Source organism: Apium graveolens, chromosome 1 (assembly GCF_009905375.1).
Source record: "Apium graveolens cultivar Ventura chromosome 1, ASM990537v1, whole genome shotgun sequence".
Taxonomy (NCBI): domain Eukaryota; kingdom Viridiplantae; phylum Streptophyta; class Magnoliopsida; order Apiales; family Apiaceae; genus Apium; species Apium graveolens.
Window position 1 is genome coordinate 136,344,651 of NC_133647.1, and position 6,654 is coordinate 136,351,304.

The window sequence follows — 6,654 nt, forward strand, 5'->3', positions numbered from 1 at the left end:
CCCACTTCAGAATAGGTTTTAATATGCAGGATGTGGCATTTCAGTATGCTAATAGTAGAAGTGTAGAGCAGTTAGCAGAAGCTTACTGTTTCAGACTTCAGACTCAATAGAACAATGTAAATTCACGGATTTACTTTGAGAAACAGGGCATGTTGAATCATAATTTAGACGTGGTATATTTGTGTGTGCACTGTGTCATATGGACGCCCTGGTGTGCATAACCTTGATTTGCATATTATTTACTGATCTTGTTTTGTATATTGAATTTAGACTTAATCAATCTCATGGATAATGTTGTTGAGCAAGATGATTTTAATAAAATGAATGCCATAAACATTTATGTGGTTTTTGCACCAAACATGACTCAGGTATTGTAGCTCGATTTCAGGTATTAGAATTTAATTAAAAGTTTGGTGGTTCTGATTTATTAAGATTTGAGTTGCAGCAAATTCATTTATTCTTGATGTTCCTCATGATTCCCCAAGCTCTCAGGTATATTCAATTAACTCGTTACTCGTGTCTTTTTTGATGTAATTGTGGTAATTGAAAAGTACGTACTTTAAAGATCTCTTTTCTTACAAATGTTCTATAATTTTTCAGGGACCTTTTGCTCTCTGCCAAATAATAAAAAAGAATGAGCAAGGAATAAATTGGGTGCTCGTCGAATAGGTGTATTTGGAATACCACCTATTGGATGTCTTCCATCATAGAGGACACTACAAGGAGGAGTGCAAAGACAATGTGCAGAAAATTACAATGAACTAGACTTGTAATGTTTGTATTTAGTAGATTAAGAAGTTTGGGATGTATTAGATATAGTACATTTAATTGTACATCGGTTTTATGAAATGGTATTGTTGGATGGATCATTGGGTTAATGAATTTGTTTTTGGGATTGCATAAATATTAACAACAAATTTTCATTTTTTTTATTAGCAAAGTGTTACATTAGCTTTATAAAATGTTACAATAATAAAAAAAATGGGACCCATATTCCATGTAATAATTGTGGGCCCTAATGTGGGTCCCACTTTTTTAAAAACATTTTAGAACTCTAAGCTAACATAAAAAACAAGTTACAACTATCTCTCTTTCTGTTGCATTAGCAAGCTAAGGCAACATATAAACAAGTTAAAACACGATGTTGCCTTAGTCACCAAAGATGTTACCTTAGACCCCTAAGGCAACATGGAAAAACCTATCTTTAAGAAAATGTTACCTTAGCTTAAAAATGGGGCAAGAGCAACATATTTACCCCCTAATACAACATTTTTTTGGTGTTACAGTAGGCATTTTATGGTGTAGTGATTTCAGACCAACTGGCTTGTGTCCAGATGGTAGCTCCACTAGTTTCCACGTGTTGTTTCGCCTAATAGCCTCAATTTCTGACTTCATAGCTCGTGTCCATGCTGCATCTGTAAGTGCTTACTTGTAATTCGTTGGCTCCTCTACCCCCAACATCAACATGTTCTCATCAAGGAACACTTCCTCACTTTCATCGTACACTTCATAGATAGAGCGAAACTTTCGTGGGGCACTTTCATCGCTGGTGAGTACTACAGTGTTATCCATGTCTGACCTCGTCCGCCCAGTTGCAGATGACAATGTTGGAGTCTGCATTTCCGTATACTCATTACTCTGTGCTATAGATGAGGATGTTGGTGTCCACACTTCTGTAGACTCATTACTCTGTGGTGAACTAGCTTCCTCCTCTTCTGTGGTATTATCAGTACCAGGCATCATACGAGAAACAATAACTTTGAAGTTATTTCCAGGTAGATTGGACTCTGTCCTTTGATTACTCCAGTTCCAGGCTCTTCCTTCTTCAAAAATCACATCACGGCTTACATGGATTGTACCTTGAGCAGGATCAAGTAAATGATAAGCCTTAGTCCTTGCTTCCTTGCCAAGATTCACCACTATTTTACTTCTATCATCCAACTTTGTCGTATGCACACTTGGCACTTTCATGTGTGCCACACAACCGAAAACCCGAATGTGAGCAACATTGGGCTTATCACCACTCCAGGCTTCATACGGAGTCATGTCAGACAGAGACCTTGTGGGTAACCTGTTTAATACATATACTGAGTGGCGTATAGCTTCACCCCAAAGGTTTGAAGCAAATTCATCTCCTTTAAAAAACTACGTGTCATGGCAACAATAGTCCGGTTTCTTCGCTCTACTACCCCATTTTGTTGAGGGGAGTATGAAGCAGTGAAATGTCGTGTGATTCCCTCCTCATTACAATATTCAGTAAAGCTTTTAGACATGAATTCACCTCCCCTATCGGTTCAAAAAATCTTAATTGTTTCTCCTGATTCTTTTTCAACAAAAGTTTTGAATTTCTTAAATTCCTCAAATGTCTCATCTTTGCCTTTTAACATATATATCCACACCACACAACTAAAATCATCAACCAAAAGTAAAAAGTACCTATTTCCTCCAGCAGTTGTTGGTGAAATTGGTCCGCAAAGATCACCATGAATAAGCTTCAGCCTTTTCTTTGCACGAAAATCTGCTTGTCGAAGGAAAGACTTTCTTGTCTACTTTGCCATTAAGCATCCTACACACACCTTCTTAGGCTGTATAAGTTCTGGTAACCCCACTGCCATCCCCTTTGTAGACATCAAACTCATTGCTTGAAAGTTTACGTGCCCAAATCGTGTATACCATAGCCATGTTGATTCTTCCGCATTAGACATTAAACACGCTGCATGACTTGTTTCGAGGAGAATTTTATACATACGATTGCCAGACCTTTTAACTTTCATGAGAAGTCGCCTCTGATCATCATAAATCCACATGTGCTCCCCTTTTATCACAACCTCGTTACCCGATTCTGTAAGCTGACCCAGCGATATAATGTTATTGCGCAGCTCGGGGATCTAATACACATCATGAAACACTTTCTCATTTCCATCCTTAGATTGAAAAACCACTGAAACTTTGCATTTTATATCGACTGTGGACCCGTCACCAAACTTGACTTTGCCCGTGATTTCTTCGTTCAATTCACGGAATTTAGTACGATACCCAGTCATATGTTGACTGGCTCCATTGTCCAAGTACCTGACGTTAGATTCCATATTTTGATTACCCCCTTGACTGACCTTAGGCACCATGTTCCTTTCGTTTAGCAACAACTCCTTTGGTTCCTCCTTAGAATATTCTGTAAACAACAATACGGGTTCATCGTCTTGGGCGAAGCTTAGATTTGCTTCCTGTTTAAATGTGTCTTTGTCCTTGTTTTCTCGATCACGTCGTGGTTTTCTACATTCACGTTCGAAATGACCATAGATCCCACAGTTGAAACATTTGATGTTACGTCTATCACGGCCTCCACATCCTCCATCTCGATTATAATAGTTACCACCACCTTGATGTCTTGACATCTCAGTCCCTTCTTTTCTATATTTCTTGGCCCAGTCTTCTTTGGTCATAAATAGTAGCCCTTCTCCAACCTCGCGTTTCTTCCATTCATCTTCAGTTAATAACAGCTGTTTGCTTACGTGCTCGGTTGATCCTTTTAGACGTTCTTCATGGGCCTTATGGGACCCAATTGTTTCTTCAATAGTCATGACTTCAAGATCTCCAAATTGTTCGATTGTCGATGTAATTTGGAGAAATTTTGGAGGCATGGCTCTCAACAGTTTCTTAACCACATACGACTCAGCCATGTCCTCTCCCAACTCACGTATCTTAGTAACCAGGGCATTCAACCTCATACAAAAATCATCTAACGCCTCAACATCTTTCATCTGCAGAGCTTCAAACTCTGCCTTCATTGTCTGCACCTTAGCTTGTTTAACCCGATCTGCACCCAGACACATTGTTTTGAGTGCTTCCCAAGTCCCTTTAGCTGTCGTCTTCTCTGCAACAGTGAGCAACATATCATCTGGAATACTTTGATATATTGCTGCTAAAGCTAGCTTATCTTTCTTCTCTTCTACAGCAGCTTTAGGGTCCTTCGGTACAATAGCTTCCCAAACACCATGTGCTTCCATAAAGACTTTCATCTTTAATGACCACGCAGTGTAGTTACTTTTTGTCAACATCGGGTAGTTCAGTCCCAACGTACTCTCCTTGCTTTTGTTCATCTCCATAGCCATTACTCTGGGCATATACTTCGGCATACACCTTACTCAGGCTCTGATACCACGTGAAGAACACAGAATAGATACACACACACAGGACACAATACACAGAACAAATATTGCAAAGGGAAAAGTTTTCTTACTGAACTTGAAAAACTTATAGAGAATAGAAAAGAACTGCTACTATTTCTAACGTTGCAACTGCAACTTAAACTCCTAAGAATTAGCTAGTACTCCCACTAATCCACTAACTCTCCTAACAAACTAGAACTATTCAGAAGACTAAGTCACAACTCCTACAAACCAGGAAGCTGACTATTATTCAAACTAACATGCTATGATTAAATTCCAACAATTATTACTATCTACTACCCCTCTCTCTGGCCCATTGTCAGGCATTTGACTTTTTTCACTTATCTTTAGCACTTGTAAAAATATAGTTAGATTTCACATTTTTCATCTTTTTTTCTGAATTAAAATTTAAAAACATATTAATTTAGCAAAAGAAAAAAAAATATACATTCAAAACATATTGATATGTGTGAAAATGTCAAATTCCCTATATTTTGGATCAATGGGATAGTACAAATTTCTCTTTTCTTTATTTATGTTTTTTCAATGAAGTTGTTGATGTGGTTTGTATCTTGTTCAATATAGGATGATCAAGCATTGAGAGATGCAACCATTAAAACACTTGATACACTAGTTAAGGGTTACGGTGCTACTCCTCAAGTACTGAAGATTACACCAGGAAGGCCTCAGAAAAAGAGATCAAATAAAAATGATATGGTGGAAGAAAATGTGGCAATCAAAGAGCAGAGGTGTGTTAGGAATTCTTCCAACTCGGCAAATGGTCCAGGAGAGCTGCGAGGTTCAGCTAGGGTTAGAACTCCAAATCCCAAGTACCAGTCCTAGAGCAATGTATATTTAGTTTATATATGAAATAATTATTACCAGCCTGTAACCCCTCCTATGCACGGGCTACCTAATCAAGGGTTAAATGGTTTATTTTTTATATATTTAATTTTTTTTATTTCAATTTATTTATCTTTCAACTATAATGGCTTTTTGTGTTCTTTGTGATTGAAAATTAATTTGTTTTATTCTATCTTAAGATATTAAAAAATTTAATAACAAAATTTTTTATTTTCTTAAAAGCTTTAGTTTTTTCGTGGTAAAAACTCCATTTAATAAATTTTATATTTGTTATAATCTTATAGAAGGCATATAAATTCTCAAGATGAGTTTACGGAATTTGAATTTCATTTTCATTTTCCCTTTAATTGGTATAGTTGTACAATTTATATATCCCTAAGTGTACTCCTTTTTTTCTTTATGAACAACAACTATGTAGACATGTCCCGGACAAAGTAAATATAAGAAATATAGTGAAGAGGTTGATAATAGTAACTTAATTCAATTATTATATATTAATTAATAACATGCGAAATATATGGAGGGTTTCTGCTAAGATTTGCATTAGTAGAGTTTTATCTATGATGGGAGTGTGCAAGTGTTGGTAGTTATGTAGGATATATAATAATTGAATTATTATATATTAATTAATAACCTGCGAAATATATGGAGGGTTTGTTCTAAGACTTGCATTAGTAGAGTTTTGGCTATGATGGGAGTGATGGGAGTGTGCAAGTATTGGTAGTTATGTAGGATATGTAATTTTACTTTTAATTATACGGAATTAACGTGTTTCTAAATTAATTATATATATATTTTTATTTTTTTGGAAAGTGTTAATAATCATTTTTGGAACGTGTTAACCAACCAACCAAATTATCTTATGTCTTACTTATAATAGTATAGTATAGATTAGTAGTGGATAGTTTATATTTAAGAGCATGAACTAACAACCTAAATTGTTATTCCTAGTGATAATTTTTTTCTTCATTAACTTATCACTTTTTTTGTGAAGTTGTTGATGGGGTTTCTGTCTTCTCGATTATAGGATAATCAAGCACTAATAAGAGAGGCAACAATTAAAATACTTAATACACTAGTTTAGGGGTTATGGTGTTAAAAATGGTTGGGCTTGTTGGAAGGGTAATTGACTAAAATACTTTGTTTATATTTATATCACTGAAAAAATACAGCTAAATATTTGTATGGGATAATTAATTTATCATGCAGGCTCCATACCACTATTTTTATGGGATAATTTATTAACAAACATGTTCCAACTTTGTATTGTCACTTCTAATTCTTCTAAACAGCTGAAATTGTACAGCTGCACTGATTCTTTCTCATTGATTTTCTCCAAGTAGTTCATGCATGCACCTTCAACCCCATAGTTGTATTACTATTAATATGATTCTTAGTGTTTTTCACTGATGTTAATCCTAGCGATTAATTATATTAATAATGAATCTGGAAGAGTTTCAAATTCTAATAGTCGTCCCCCCCAAACTCGACTTCACATTCCGAGCTTATTTTTTATTTTGTAAAACATCTCTGGATTCAATGACTTTATAAATATATCCACTAAATTATCTTCCGTCCTACAATGTACCAAATCCAAAATTTTATCGTTCACTTGCTCTCG